A 16,263-nucleotide genomic window follows, 5' to 3' on the forward strand; every position below is an offset into this window, starting at 1 on the left:
TCTAAAGGCAGAGGTCCACCAGGAGCACGGGAAGTTTTCCACGGTCCCAGGAGAGAAGCAGAGCCGTGGGTGTGGGCAGGTGAGGTGGCAGGAGCTCCTGGAAGAGCTCCTCGTATTGCTTGTATGTTTCCGGTGACGCAAGGAGTGTGTTTGTTTCCTTGGGTCACCATAATGAAGCACCACTGGTGGGGTGGCCCAGACAACAGAAATGTATTGTTCTGGAGACTGGAAGTCTGAGATTAAGGTGTCGGCAGGGTCGGCCCCTTGAGGCCTCTCTCCTCAGCTTGTACAGATGGCATCTTCCCCCTGCGTGTGTCTGTGTTCTCATCTCCTCTTCCTATAAGGACCACCAGTCATCCTGGACACACCCATAGGACCTCATTAACCTTAACCACCTCTCTGAAGACCCTTCTGCCCAAAACAGTCAGATTCTGAGGGTAGGTGTTTCAACACATGAGTTTTAAGGGGACGCACTTCAGCCCGTAACAAGGAGGAAAGCCGTCTGCTGAGAGGGGTGACCAGGTGAGGAGGAGGAGCTAGAGATCTGAGGAAGAGAAGCAAGTGCAGAACCATTTCTAGGATGGTCAGAGAATCCCATGGGGGAGCAGAGGGTGGTTGCTGCCCAGGGCTAAGGGCCCACTTGAGGATGGCCATCCTGATCAACTTCCCTCTCCTCTACATTCTTTCATTTAATTTGTTCTCCTCCATTTCCATCTTTCTGCTTGCAGAGTTATGGTAAAGAGGGAGAAGGCAAATACCATAGTTCCATCCAGGTGGGATAAAAACAGGATTTACTGGGGAATCTCACAAGCCCGGGGCCCGTAAGAAAAGACTCAGAGTGCCCAGTACTCCCATAGCTCCAGAGGGGCTCTGCCAGCCCTGAGCGGGGCCGCTGGACCTGCCATGATTTATATTTTAAGGGAGGCATGACCCCTGTCTGCTTCTCTGTCTTCTTGTAGTCAAACACAAGAAACCAGCACAGGTGCAAGGAATGCCCTCTTGGGACCTAGGCAACAGGAAGCCCAGAGTAAACACTGTCTAGACAAGGGATTGTCCTGGAATGCCAGCTGCTGGCCTTGGGGATGAAGTGAGGTGTTGGGTTTGTGCCACTCAGAGGAGGGGAGCTCCTGCTCCCAGGAGTATCTGTTGTAGACAACACTAAAGTCCAGAGTTGTTTGCTAGACAATCTTATTTATCCTTCCATCTAAGATAAGCATTGAGCCTATAAAATTCCCTCTAAATACTGCTTTAGCTGCATCCCTCAAGTTTTGATATTCAGTATTCTTGTCTTCATTCAGTTATTTTCTAAGTTTCATTATGGTTTAATCTTTGACCCGTGAATTACATGGAAGTGTATTCTTTATTTCCAAACTTGGATCTTTTCTAGTTACCTAGAGATTATTTATTCAAACTTAAAAACATTGTGATCAGAGAATGGTCCAGTTCATAGTCCATTTTCATAAATGCCCATGTGTGTTTAAAAGGAATTTGTATTTTACAGCTGTCTCATGTTGGTGTATATATATATATATACATATCCTTTAGGTTAAGTTTAGTAATTTTATTATTTAATTATATTCTATTTTTCCTAAATTTTAATTTGCTTAATGTAACAATTTCTGAAAGAGGTATCCTAAAAGTTCCCAACATCAGTGGATTTATCTCTGTAATTTTGTCAATTGTTGTTTTATATGTTTTGTTGCTTTATTATTAGGCATATACAAAATTTTAATTGTTACATATCCCTGGTTAATAGATCTGTTTATCACTATGAATGGCACTTTTAATCTCTGGTAAAATGTTTTACATTAAAATCAATTGGTCTGGTCACAAGTGAACTTATTTACAAAACAAACAGACCCACAGACATAGGAAACAAACTTACAGTTACTGGGGAGAAAGGGGCGGGTGGAGGGATAAACTGGGAATTCAGGATTTGCAGATACTAACTACTATATATAAAATAAACGACAAATTTCTACTGTATACTACAGGGAACTATATTCAATATCTTGCAATAGTTTATAATGAAAAGAATATGGAAACGAATATACATGTGTAGTGAATCAATATTCATACACCACAAATTAACACACTGTAGACCAACTACACTTCAATCAAAATTTTTTATCAATAGCTATAGCTTTCTCTTAGTGAGTGGCATTCAATTTTTTTACGTCCTTATGTCTCAGGTATATCTATTGTTAACTCGTAGCTAGATTTTTTAAAAACCCAATATGACAATCTTTACCTTTTAGAGTTCACAAGTTCACTTCATTTATATCTATTAATATTACAGTTCTGTTTGGATTCCTTTCTGCCAATGCACTAGGTGCTTTCGAATTGTCCCACCAATTCTGCCTTTTTCTATCCTACCCTGATTTCTTTTGGATTAAGTTCTTTTTCCTTCTTCCATTTCCCCCCTCTACTAATTTGGAAGTTATATTTCCCGGTTTTTCTTCCTTCAGTCATTACCCTAGTCATTTTAATAAGGAATCCTGAGAGTCGTCACAATCTTTTTTCATCACAAAACGTTTACAAGAATATATGCAAGTGTATCGCCTTGGCCGTGGGGTTAGGAAGGAGCCCCTAAGTGAGACACTAAAACTCAAGCTACAGGGAAGGGATCGACCGATTCGGTTAGTCAAAATGTTACACACCTTTGTACTCCCGCACACACACGTGCACACACAAATGCCATGAAACGAAGGCAAACCAAAGTGCAGATGAGAGAGGTAATCACATAAGTTATCACCAGCAAAGATTAGTATCCAGAATGTGGGGAGGATGTCCACCAACCAGTAAGAAAAAAAAAAATCACTCAATAGAAAAATGAGGAAAGACTGTGAGGAGACAGTTCTTAGAAGAGGAAACCCACTTACAGGCATAGAAAACAAACTTATGGTTACCTGGGGCAAGGGGCTGGTGGAGGGATAAACTGGGAGTTCAGGATTTGCAGATACACACTGCTATATATAAAATAGATAAACAGCAAGGTCCTGCCGTACAGCACAGGGAACTGTATTCAATACCTTGTAATAGCCAATAATGGAAAAGAATATGAAAAGGAATATATATGTGAGTTTATTTATGTATAACTGAATCACTATGCTGACTACACTGTGCACCAGAAAGTAACACATTATAAACCAACCATACTTCAACTTTTTTTGAAAAAAAGGAAACCCAAAAGACCAGCAAACAGATAAAAACATGTTCAACTTCACTAGTGTCGACAAAAACTAATCACTCCATCGAAGAAAGAAATGAAAATTTTTACTCAAGTCAAATTGAGGATTATAACCCAGGCACAGAGTCTCCAAAAGCTCTGAGAACGGCTCCGCCCATTAGAAGTCAAGATACAGTCACATAAGGTTTCTGAGACGAAGGGCTGGATGTTAAATGACATACCATGGACAGTTTACAGTCCAATCTAAGTGTCATCATGGCCCCTTACCAGATCAGGAAGGAATGGTACCTTTGAAGGAGCTGCCTCGTCGATGCAGGGAGAACGTTGCTCTTTATGGCTGAGCAGGGATTTCTGCCGCTGGGGACGTCTGCTCGATGCGCCAGCCGGATACACGGTGCACGGTGCGGGGAGAGGGGGCCAGAGGGCAGAGAAAAGATTTTTGTGTTTAAATTTTTCTTGTCTTGCCATGAAATGCGAATTTTCTTCCACACCAGCAGTCAAGCAAGTGGACGTTAAGTCCACACCGGACCTCCACGTCCCCGTGCCGTCTCCGTGTGCCCCCGTGTGGCCCGCTCGTCAATGCTTCCACCTTTATCTGTTTCACATGAATGTAGATTAAAGAGTCAAGTCATTGTACACTTACTCCTTACCAAACACAGCAATCCTCGCCCCTGCCGCATTCCCGCTTCCCCAAGACATGGATTCCTGCATGCTTCTTTTTTCACACTTACCTTATGTCATCACTGATCACTTAGATTTAGGCATTATCTGTCAACGTCCCGCTACCGGAGCCGATGATTTAGTTTCCTGTCATGGCTGCAAACCCCACACAACCTCCTCTCTCTCTCCCCCTCTCTCTCTGTCTCACACTTACACACACATACACACACACACACACACACACACACACACACACACGCTTCCTCTCCCTGTCCCGAGACGTCCACGTTGCACCTGGGGTTAGGTCAATATGCGCATGTCCATCTTCCTTCCTGCATCCCAGATCTTACTTCTACTGTTTCTTCTATTCTCTTTGTCCTTGTGGATTAATGTCTTCTAAAACTCCGCATTTTTTAAAGTCACGCGAGTGGGTTTAAATAAGATGGGTAATAAATAGTGTATGTTTCAGAGACCACCTTCAGCATCCTGATTTCCACCCTAATGTCTTCATTTTTTTTTATCTTGTTTACTCTAGGCACAACGTTTCCATCATCCTAAAACACATACTTTTTCAAAGTATATATGTTTTTGAAGAGAGTGAATTCATCTTATAATTGGTGTCGAAGCCCCGGCCCATCCCCAGAACTGAGGGGGTCCTGGGAGGTGGGACTTTGCATTGGAAAACGCAATGCGTCCGTCCTCCTGCTCAGGAGGGACCTGGGAGCTGGCACCCGAGCTGTGAGCTCGCCAGTCCTCGTCACCCAGTTCATCTGTAGCATCACAAGCACTTAAATTTGAACCTGAGTGTTCACACTTGGTTTCTCTTTATTTTTTTTTTAATAAGTGAAAGGAAAACCCTTCTGTTTTAGACTCTGCCTCCTTCTATTTCTCTCAATACTCTGGCCACCAAATGTGTGGAGTTTTTTCTCCACACCAAACATTTCTCCAATTCTCTGCAAACGCTGGCTGGGTACCCCACAAGAGAACCCAGTTCTGATGCTCCTACCTGGAGTTAGTGCAGACTGCACAGGTTAAGGGATTTGATGTGTTAATACGAAGAACCCAAAGCAGGACCTGCGATGGAGAGCTTTCCCGGGCAGAGGAGAGAGCAGTTTCTCGCTTCGAAACAGCCACTCAGGCTGCTGACAAGAAAGGGCTTTGGAGGAACTCGAGCACGTCCAGAGGATGCGGTCGGATGGTGTAGCCAAGGGTTGGGGCTCGGACCAAGGGGAGCCATGAAGATGCAGGGAGAGGGTCAGACTCCAAATTATTCGAAGAGGTAAAGTCTCCAATATTTGACACTGAACAAGGAAAAGGAGACCAGGGAGAGGGAACGTTAAGTCTGCCTCCCAGACCGAACGGCTGAGTGGGCGTCAGTGCTGGCCGTGGAGGCTGGCGCGCTGGCCAAGACCGGACTCGGGAGCCGCTGCCCCCGGTCCTGAGGCTGGGGCCGGGCCATGACCCCTGAAGGGCAGGGCTCGATGGAAGGAGAAAGGGGGGGCAGATCCCTGCCCCAACAACCTAGGGACTTGCCTTCTCTAAAGCATCTTTTTAAAAGCAATTAAAGCAAAGGCAACACTTTAAAAAACAAGCAACCCAATCGAAAAATGGGCAGAAGACCTGAATAAACGTCTCTCCAAAGAAGACGTCCAGAGGCCAACAAGCTCGTGAAAATCTGCTCAACATCACTGATTGTCAGAGAAATGCAAATCAAAGCCTCAACGAGGCATCACCTCACACCAGTCAGAACGACCATCATTCAAAAGTCCACAAGTAATAAATGCTGGAGAGGGTGTGGAGAAAAGGGAGCCCTCCTGCACTGCTGGTGGGAATGTACATTGGTAGCCAGTATGGAGGTTCCTTAAGAACCTCAAAGTAAACTTATCATATGATCCAGCACTCCCACTCCTGGGCATGTATCTGTGCAGGAGGCAGCAGCAAGTAGACCCCTAGCCCACTTCTTTCCTGAGCTCAGGGAATATTCTGGAAATATTTTTGGCAGCTTGTGGATGTAACCTTTTAAATATGTCCAGTCCTCAACTCCTTTTTCCAGCCGTTCTCTGGATGGTTTATCTTTTTAAGGCAGTGGTGACTCTTCTGTCCTGAAATGGCAGATCCAGAGTCTTCAGGATACCAAACAGATCCTCCAGATGCTTGAAGGAGCCACTTGACATCCTGGGAATGGCACCTGCTTGCTATATTCATGTCAAGAAGTAGTCTTATCTCTGCTCACATCTCAAAGCTCCCGCACGCACCTAATTCATGCGATGCCAGCCCAGCAGCTGCGGCTGGTCACACTGATCATCTGTGATTTCTCCTTCGATAGGGAGGCAGGGTCAGGACACGGCTGGACCGCAAGCTTTGCAGCAAATAAAAGGAAGATGTACCGGCGACCTCTTATTCACTTAGCGACCCCCTTCCTTGCTGTTCCCTGTAAGTGCCAAGTCAGAACTGATTCCAATGTGCCTTTTCCAATCCCCACCATGGCTACCAGAAAATAATATTCATTTAACTTCATGAAAAGGCTCTTCTCCTGAAATGTGGGCTTTCAGCCGTCAAACAGGGAAGAGCCGCTTCTCGCTCACCGTCGGGCGGAGGCCGGCACGGCGGTAAGAGCGTGTGCGGACACGGCCACCCGCGCGCGCACCTCTCCCCTGCTAACCAGCCGTGTCACCCGGGGCCGGCTCCTCACCTGCAGGGCCCCTGGGCTTGCCAACCATAAAACGTGGGTAATAAAAGTATATTTTATTAGATAAACAAACCATGATACTAAAAAAGAAATAAATAAAAGTAAAGGATGCTTGATTCTTGTAAAGTGCCTGGAGCACTTCCCAGCGGGAGCGCGTGTCCTGTGAATGTGAGCCCGGAAACTGGGACTTTCTTCATAACCACGGTCACCTGCCCCCATCCCGTCCTGGGCTGATACGTCCTCATCGCCGCAGAGACCTTCCTGGGTGAGGAGAAGCGTCTGCTGGCAGGCGGCATTCGGGAATTGCCCCTACACATCGTGCGTCCTTGCCGCGCTCAGCGACACCCACAGCATCCTTTGCTGGAGGAGCCTGCAGGTTCTGCTCTTGGTTCTCCCCCTGGGTGCGATATCTGGGACCAACTCTGGGGCTCATTCAGAAGCAGAAAGTTCCCTTCGTCTGCTGTGGCTCCAGAGGGACAAGCTGCGAATGCTGGAGTTTCCCTCTCATTTCAGCCTTTATTAGTAAAACTACTCAATTTTGCTCCAGCAGGTCTTGTTTCATGCTTGTTCTGGAAAAACTCGGTGGCTTTGCTGGATGGATTTCTACTTTTCTGTTTTTAAAGAAATGAAGTCTTCAGTTTCAGGCTGCCATCTGATGCTCTCATGCTGATCACGTCCCGAGGCTGGGGAACAGGTGGGAGCTCGCTGGTATGGTGAAACAATCTTTCAGATACTTGAACTCACACATTTGAATCTGTGCACACGTTTTTTGGCGGCTCGTGCAAAATCCTCGTGTAGGCAGATTCGCTTTCCCGGGACCCGCACGGCCCCTTCCGACTGCTGGTCCCCGGCTGTGACCTCGCTCCAGGTTCTGGTCACCGTTCTCTGTCTTTACCTCTCTTTCAGGTTGGAATGAACCACTTCCAGGCCACTGGTGCACTTCTGCGAATTAGGAATAAAACACAGCAAGTTGTAATGATAATAAATGTAAATTAACTCAAGGAAATCATGAGAGAGAAATGATGTGAAAATACGGCCCAGGGCCAAGCAGCCCCGGCTTACTGAGTGTCCCCGCCCTGCTCTGGGTGGGGGCAGCCCCTATAGTCAGTGTCCTTTGCCTCCTCCAGGGACCGACGGGTCCCAGGGCTGCAGACAAGGCTGGCACATTGGTGAGGGAATGAGGAAGGGTGTCCAGGGTCACACCTGCCCTGGCTTTGCAATCCGTCACATCAACCCTTCTAAGGGCTTTTCAGTTGGCCCCCAAGGGCCCCAGGTCCCCACTGATTTCGAGGGTGGAGACAGAAAAGCAGGCTGTAAGGAGCAGCCCCGGAACCAGGGTCTCGTCATCCCTGATGCTCAGAGGCTGCCTTTTGGAGGACGCATGGTGTGCCAGGCGGCCAGGCGCCTCACGGCATCCATCTGATCTCCTGAGGCGCTTACCGCCACGTTCCCATTGTACCGACGCGGAGATGGAGGTGCAGAGAGGGCAAGCCACTCGCTCAGCCCCTCGAGCCCCCGCCGCCACAGCCTCACTCGTCTCACAGGGACAGCGGCTCCACGTCCAGGGCTGCCCGCCTCCCGGCTCCTGTTCCAGAGGAGCAGAGCCGGGCTCTCGGAGCAGGAGCTCAGCGAGGGAGCCAGTCGCTTGGTGGGCTCTTTCGACATCTTGCTGGCAAAACCGACCAGCTTGCGTATGGAAGATTCTCCTTTCTGAGTCCAAGAGCAGGCAGGGAAGGTGAGGATGAAAAAAGGCAGAAAGGGAGCACGTGCACACGGAGCCCGGAGCGTAGCAGGGGTTCGAAAATGGGAGGCTCAGAGAGATAGGAACCATCGCGGACACTTTCGTCTCAGTATTTTTTTGAACTTCTTTATCCGCTGGACACACATCCATGATTTTACAAAATGCACAAACATGGTGCTATGTTGGATTGTAAAGTAAATACTAGTAAAAACTGGGAACTACCTAAGGGCCCAAAGAAAATGCCAGAGCAGGAAATGGTGGACTGCGAGAAGTTGGTAGATGGGCACAGCATTCTGCGACATTCAGTCATTCATTCATTCATGTATTTGTTCATTCGGTGTATATTGGTTGATACAAGAGTATAATCAGTCAAGTCCCTTCTTCCTTGGAACTTATATTCTTTTTGTTCAATTTTGAGGTTTTTTTGGGGGGGGGCTGTGATCAGGTTTTTTCTTTTTAATGGAGGTGCCGGGGATTGAACCCAAGACCTCGTGCATGCTAAGCATACGCTCTGCCACTGAGCTACACCCTCCCCCTCCCCCAGAACTTATGTTCTGATAGGGAGGGCAGAGATACCCACACAAAGTAGACAGGACGATTTAATAAACACGGGCACTGAAGCCGATAAATGGGGATGTGCTGGGAAGTGCCGGAGACAGAAGTCAGGGGCTGGGAGGCAACTTACTGGAATGGCTCAGACTTCCCTGACCTTTGATTTGAGACCTGAGCAAGGAGAAAGTTCCACCACATAAATATTTGGGGACACAGTGTTCCAGGTAGCAGGAGACACAAGCGCAAAGGCCCCAATGACCACCTGCCACACCTGATAGTCACCTGCTGCCCACGTGACTGCAGGCAGAGCGCTCCCCAACCCGAGCTGTGCGCGCTAGGATGGGGGGGGGGGTAATAACCACCCGGCAAATCCTACTGCAAGGGCTGCAAAGGCGAGTTAGATAAACAGCTGAGCGCAGTCCCCGATGTGAAGGTGTAATTCTGGTTACCATTCACATGGGGGAGGGCAGGGAGGCGCAGCTGGCTCTGCTGGCGCGCCAGGTTGGAGTGAAGTTTTGTTCATTTTATTAAGAGGTTTTTTGTTATTGAAGTATAGTTGATTTACAATGTTGTGTTAGTTTCAGGTGTACAGCTAAGTGATTCAGATACACATACACATATTCTTTCTCAGATTCTTTCCAATGTAGGTTATTACAGGATACTGAGTGTGGATCCCTGTGCTTTACAGAAGGTCCTTGTTGTACATCTATTTTATAGACAGTAATATGTCTGTTAATCCCAAACTCCTAATTTATCCCTCCCCCCCTTTCCCTTTTGATAACCACAAATTTGTTTTCTGTGTCTGTGAGTCTGTTTCTGTTTTATAAATAAGGTCATCTGTATCATTTTTTTAAGATTCCAGGTGTAAGTGATAACATGATATTTGTCTTTCTCTGTCTGACTTACTTCACTTAGTATGATAATCTCTAGGTCCATCCATGTTGCTGCAAATGGCATTATTTTATTCTTTTTATGGCTGAGTAGTATTCCATTTGAAAAAAAAAATATATATATAGCATCTTCTTTATCCAACCATATGTCCATGGACATCTAGGTTGCTTCCATGTCTTGGCTATTGTAAATAGTGCTGCTAAGAACATTGGGGTGCATATATCTTTTAGAATTAGAGTTTGCTCTGGATGTATGTCCAGGAGTGGGATTGCTGGATCCTATGGCAAAGAGTTATTTTAATACAGCTAGCATGTTTGAGTGGCATAAACACATCAAAATGAATCACTCTGCTCTCTCCTTCAGCAAATATTACCTCGATGGAATCCCTGCTCCTCCCTCCCCACCCCTGTAGACACACACACACACACACACACCCTAAATTTGAGTCCCAGCTGTGCCACTGACGAGCTGCTCAACTGTAGACAGGACATCTCTCCTTCTGATCTGCTTCCTTCTCTGTAAGATGGGAGGTTCCAACTAGACTGCCCCTAAATCAAATTTCCTAATCCAGCCCAACAAGATCATTCAGTTTCCACCGAGCACACCATCCGCCTGATGCTTCCGTGCCTCTGCCATGACCCTCACCCGCCAGACAGCCTTACTTCACCTGGCAAACCTTCCATGTCCATTTCGGGTTATTACTGAAGTGTCATGTACGTGCAGTAAAGCACATAGACTGTTAAGTGCAATTCACATTAACAATACGCCCCCAGTGAGCCAAAGCCCTGCTAAGAGACAGACTGTTTCTGTCACCTCAGAATGTCCTCTCGTGCTTCTGGTCACCCAGAGGTGACCACCGTCCTGGCCTCCATCCCCAAGGATAAGCTTGCCCGCCCTGGAGCTCCCTGTAATGGAATCATTTGTTTGCGGTCTTCTGTGCCTGGGTTCTCTTGCTTAGACGGGAGATTGCAGACCCACGTTCCACGTGTCAACAGTTCCTCCGTTTTATTGCTGAGAACCACTGCATGACTGAACAGGTCACAACCCACCCGGCCCTCCGCCTGTCTGGGGAACTTCCTGTGCCAGGCATCACGGTGGCTGTGCTGTTGACAGTCAGGGTTCTTTCCTTTTCCTTTCAAAGCCATGAGGTTTTGCTCTGGATGGGGCTTCTCCTCGATTCTCTTGAATCTTGAGGCTTTCTCAGAAAGGGTCTGGAGTCATCCTCACCGAAGGACCAAGGTGCTGCCTTCCTGCCGCCTCACTGAATGAATGCCTGGTGGTTGGGATGCCCATGGGTGCCCATACCATGCCCCCAGCACCCGGCCGCGATTCTCTGCTGGGCCTCGGGGAATCCTGCCCTGCCCAGCCCAGCCCCCTGGCTGTTCGCCCAAAGACCCAAGGGACCCTGTGCGGACATCTGGGGGGTCCTTTTCTGAACTCGGCCTCTCCTTAGGAGCCCACTCTGTGCGTCCCAGCCTCCTCAGCAACCCCAAATCCTAAGGTTTTTTTCTTTTACACAAGACCCTGCTCTTTGTTTGGATTCTACTTTCTGGGCCAGTTTGGGAAGTGTCCATTTCTTGAGGAAATGTTCTCCAACAGCCGGAAGCACAAGTGTTCACTCCCCTTTACGCTCCCAAGGCGTCTGGAGAATGCTGGTCAGGTACGTGCTGTACAGAGATAAACTCGTGTTTGCAAACCTGTCCCTCCGCTAGGCCCACGTGAGCTGTTGGATCCCTCGGGAACAAGCCAGGCGTGGGGGATGGCCCGGCCCCTTCTACAGGGTCCGTCCAGGTGCTTGTGAGCAGGTGTACGTCTCTGCTTGCTCTGACTCTCCAAGTGAAGAAGGCCTCGGCCTCTGGGAGGAAGATCAGAATTTCCACAGCTACAGAGAGCGAGCTGAGGTCTGTCCGGCTCTGGTGCTGAGCGTCTGCTCTGGGGTTAAGGGTCCGGGACTGAGCCTGGCATTTCACTCTGGGCCATTCTCAAGGGGAGGGCGAGCCTGATGAATGGTATCTGCTGTAGACTTTCCAAGAATGTTTGTTGAATAAATAAATGACCTGCACTGCTACATGGCCCAGCCCAGGCAGCCCACCCCTCCCTGTGGCAGCTGCCTCCCCATCACCAGGGAAGGGACGGACTCAGAGCTGCCTACAGGGTCTCTGAGGCCCTCTCCCCCCACCCCCGAGCTGGTCCTAGCTCGGACCTCATTGCATAGAAGCACTTGAGCATACAAGCACTGGGTCTTTTCCCATCCTCTGTTCTCCACGGAGCAGCCAGCGTCATCCTTCAAAAACACAACTTGACCACATCATGACCCTGCTTCCGGGTCTTTGGTGACAGCACAGTGGTGAGCTCGACTGGCTCACGGCCCCTCTGACCTCGTCTTCTCTCTGGCCACTGCCCCCACACCCCTTGGACCTCACTGTGTATCATCGGGGAGGGTCTCACAAACTCTGGCCTGCAGGCTTCCCTCCCACACCCCTCCCTCCCTGGAGAGCTCCCTGAAGGATCTCACGAGGTCCCAGGACACTGAGACAGGGGTGTCCTGTGGGCAGATGGGCACGGGTCCCCATCCCTGCCAGTGCCCCCACGATGGGCCCCGGGTGCTGGCCGAGGTGAAGGCTGACCCCTTGGAGATGCTGGCTCTGCACTTCCCACGTGACCCCACGCCTGTCCGCATCATCCCGTCCGCCTCGAGGACCACATCTCACCACCCTCCCTTGACGCCTCTCAGCACAGGGGACCCCTCTGATCCTGCTCGGGGTGCATGAATGGGTCTCCCCTTTCCCTCACTTCTCTTTTCAGCCCATTGCTAGGAACCACCTGTCCGGCTACGCCTCGGGGCCATCTGTCTTAGGAACCCAGCAGAAGTTTGGAGGAGTCAGAAAGCTCGACCACAAAGTGAGACATCTCAGGTGTCCTCTGACGGCTTTTACCTGAGACGCTCTGGACCCACAGCGCCTCCAGCTCTGCACATGTTCTTCCCGGGTTCTCCCAGCCAGTTGGTGAGCTCCTATTCAGTGTTCAAACCCAGCTCCCGTGTTCCTCCCAACAGCCAGCCCCGCTACCCTCCTCTGTGCCTCCCTGCTCCACAGCATGCCTGGTGTAGCCCTGTGATGGCTGGTGGATGCAGATGGCTCCCCACTGGGCTGTGGCCTCCTTGAGGTCAAGGACCACACCCATGACCTCCATGTCCCCCGGCCCAGAGCCGACTCACACCCCTGCCCATGTAGAACTCCACAGACCCCGAAGCCTCACTTCATCCTCCCAGAACCCTCCCCAGGAGAAGGGGCACCACCCCCACCCCTGGGGGAATCGCGGTGTGGCAGGGCCCTCGGCCCCACCGCTGGGCGGGAGCTGGGCAGAGCTGGGACTCCAACCAGATTTGATCGATTCCAAAGACGAGGCACGTCCTACAAACCCAGCGTCCCAAGGAAACATCTGCCAAACTGTTTGCTGAATCATTTTCTAAATTGCTTCCCTCTCTGAAGAGTAAAAGCTTCTGCTGCAAAGATGTTGATCTGAAACAGTAGTCAGGGGCCGTCAGCCTGGACCAGCCCATTCTAGGCTTACTCTGTGTGGTTCTTACCCACTCGTGTGATGATGTCACAGAGTGCCCACCCTCCCCCTGGAAAGGTGTGACCCTGACTCACAGCCATGCGCCCCCCCCTCTGCTCAGTCTTAGCAGCAGAGAGCGTTGATGCTGGAATCAGACAGACCCAGAACCCCCAGCCTGGCCCAGCCTCCTTCTGGCAGCGTGACCTCGGGGTCCTGTCTGATGGATGTTGACACAAAGCCCCCAGGGCCCTTGTGATCCTGGTTGGTAATATACGTCCAGCACCAGTAGGTACTCAATTATGAAAACTTGGTCCAATGCAGGGAGCGCGTGATTCACCACCCAGACCCTCCCTTCAAGGGCAAGGCGTTCCCTCCTCTGGCTGCGGGGCTCCCAGCTGCTTCCATCCTGAGAATGGGCTTGGCTGAGGGAGCCTCTGCGCCCAAGGTCACCCCACCCCAGGGGAAGCCTGCACCCCTCGACTGCTCAGTGCCTGGATTAAAGGGCTGGCCCCAGGCCTCAGTTCAGGCTGCGTCTGCAGGGCCCTGCTGGCTCCGGGGCTCCCCCCGTCAGCCCCACTGCCGACCAACCCCCCTCTGCCGCCCGCATCCCTCACTCCAGCGGCCTTGAGAGCCCCCTCCATCAGCTTCCGCACACAGGAGCCCAGCCTGAGGAAGTGACCGATTTATTATCGTCCAGGTCCTTCCACTTGGAAACCCAGAGGCTTCCTATCTCTGGGGAGGGGGAGACGCACGTCGCAGCACAGAATTGGGCAGGTTTGGCTGCACTTAAACAACCCCAACTGTGTTGCAGCGAGAAACCTTATATCTCGTTCTCGTTCATAAAAGCTGTGGCTCAGCTGGAATGGACTCCACGAGTCTTCTCCCTCCCGAGCCCAGGAGGAGGGGCAGCCGCCATCCAGGACTGGACAAGCTGTTCTTGTGGTGGAGGGGAGAGGCGGGGCAGGGACGGGAAGGGCAAACCAGCGGAGAACATTTAAGCTACTGCTCAGGCAGGGCTAGGTCCACCGGCCAAGCCCCCGGGCAGGGGAAGGACAGGAGGGAGCCGGTGATTGTGACCACACCCTCTTAAGGACTCACCATCAAAATTCAAACCCATAACATAATGCAATGCGGCCCTTACCATCCTTGTCATGGTTCTCTTCACCTATCAATTTAGCAGAGACGGGAGAAACATTTACAGTGTTGGCTGAGCACTGGAGGTCAGGCTTGTATCCTTTTAATAGGAACATAACTTGGTCAATCTCTCTGGAGGGTGATTTGGCAACGTTTCATGAAGCCACAGGAAAATGCTCACGTCACTCACCTGGTATCACCCCTCCTGAAATTTAATCAGACGGGAGCACAAATGTTTCCACGGGAGGGACCTTACAGCCAGGTCACAGACAGTAGGTAGGAAATGGTATATTCTGCCACACTCTCCCTTCCCTCGCCCCACCCTTGCCACAGCTCCAGGTGGGTGGAGTCAGTGTCTGGTCACTGACTCCGGGCTGGGTCTGAGGCTGGCTTCGCGCCCTGGAATGTGGTGGAAGTGAGAGGACTGGGATGGCAGCAGCGGGAGGCATCCCAGGGTTCGGATCCCCGCTGCTCCCCTGCCGTGTGGCTGCGGTCCTTCCTCCTGGGCTCTGAAATGAGAGGAGAGGCCGGTGGGGCAGAGCTGAGCCCACCCGCAGCCCAGGGACGAGTCTAACCCTTGTTGAAAGCCCCTGAGAGGTTTGGGCTGTTTATTACACAGCACTATGACAGCCAATAAAATGGGGGAAAGTTTTAAACGACCTAGAAAGAGTAGAAAAACATATTTCAAATGCTCCCTGTGTTCCGGGCACTCGGCGAATGCTTTACAAATAACAGCTCAGTTCTTGCTCAGAGCAACCTCCTGTGGGCTGTGCAATTTTTTAACTTAATTTTACAGATGAGAAAACGGAGGCCCCGAGAGATCAAAGAACTCGTCCAGGATTGATCACTCGAAGCTGGTAAGGCCCAGATCTGAACCCATGCGGCTTGGCCCACACCAATCACAGAGGTTTGCTTACATAAGCCATGAACTATCCAGACAACCGTTTGCAGCCATTAAAAAGAACTGGACACAATTGAAACGACCAGATCTCACCCTTTCCTGCCGCGGGAATGCCCACGTGGACGGCATTGGCTCGCCCCTCCCCGCCATGAGCACACCCACCCAGTGGGGCGTGGCCTGCGCTTCCGGTCACGTGATCAACGCCCCCCCCCCCAGCGCCTGTGTCTGCCAGCGACCCGGAACCCACTCCGACCGATGAGAAAGGTCATGCAGCCTCCAAGGCATCAGTGCTTAAACAGGTCACAGGTGCCAACCGCGGGCGAGCCTCTGCGCAGAGGCGGGTGGCGTCCTTCTGAATGGTATTATTTCCTGATGCAGAGAAAAAGCTATACGTGGGGGGAACAGACATCCCAAAACCGGGAGAAGGGAAGGAAGGAAGGAAAGAAGAAGGACGGGAGGGAGCGAAGGGGAGACGGAGAGAGAGAATGGAGGAAGCAGCACAGCGGCTGTCTGGCGCGGTTGGGTCCCTCCGCCTGTCGGCCTTGCGTGTGAATGTCGTCCTGGTGTCCCCTCCCTCCACCCGGCGCCTTTTGCTCCACGTTGTTTGTGAGAGTCGTCGTGGCTGCCGCTTGTCTGTTCTGTTCTTGTTCTCGCTGCTGTGAAAACCCACCGTGTGAGCATCCCAGGTTGCTTCATCCATCCACTGTGATGGACGTCTGCGTGGTTTCCAGTTTGCGGCCATCACAAACCTTCCAGAATTTCTCTCTGCATCCATGCTGAGCACCTGTGCACCTTTCCGCCACGTCTACACCGAGGAGCAGGATTTCTGGGTCCCGTGGGGGCCTAGGTTCAGCTCGGGAGACGTTGCCAGCAGTTTCCAAAGTGGCTGACCTGTTGCAATCCTGCCAGCATCATATCTGTAGTTCAAGGGTGGATGCAAAGGAGGG

General features: G+C 50.7%; 1 long non-coding RNA gene across 1 annotated transcript; it reads left to right on the forward strand.

Annotated features, from left to right (window-relative positions):
- Positions 1–9,768: 9,768 nt before the first annotated feature.
- LOC141579521 (uncharacterized) lies at positions 9,769–15,993 on the forward strand. The gene is made up of 3 exons (XR_012511061.1): positions 9,769–11,383; positions 12,529–12,728; positions 15,212–15,993. It is a non-coding gene; the product is annotated as an uncharacterized LOC141579521 (long non-coding RNA).
- Positions 15,994–16,263: the final 270 nt, after the last annotated feature.

Source organism: Camelus bactrianus, chromosome 12, assembly GCF_048773025.1.
Source record: "Camelus bactrianus isolate YW-2024 breed Bactrian camel chromosome 12, ASM4877302v1, whole genome shotgun sequence".
Taxonomy (NCBI): Eukaryota; Metazoa; Chordata; class Mammalia; order Artiodactyla; family Camelidae; genus Camelus; species Camelus bactrianus.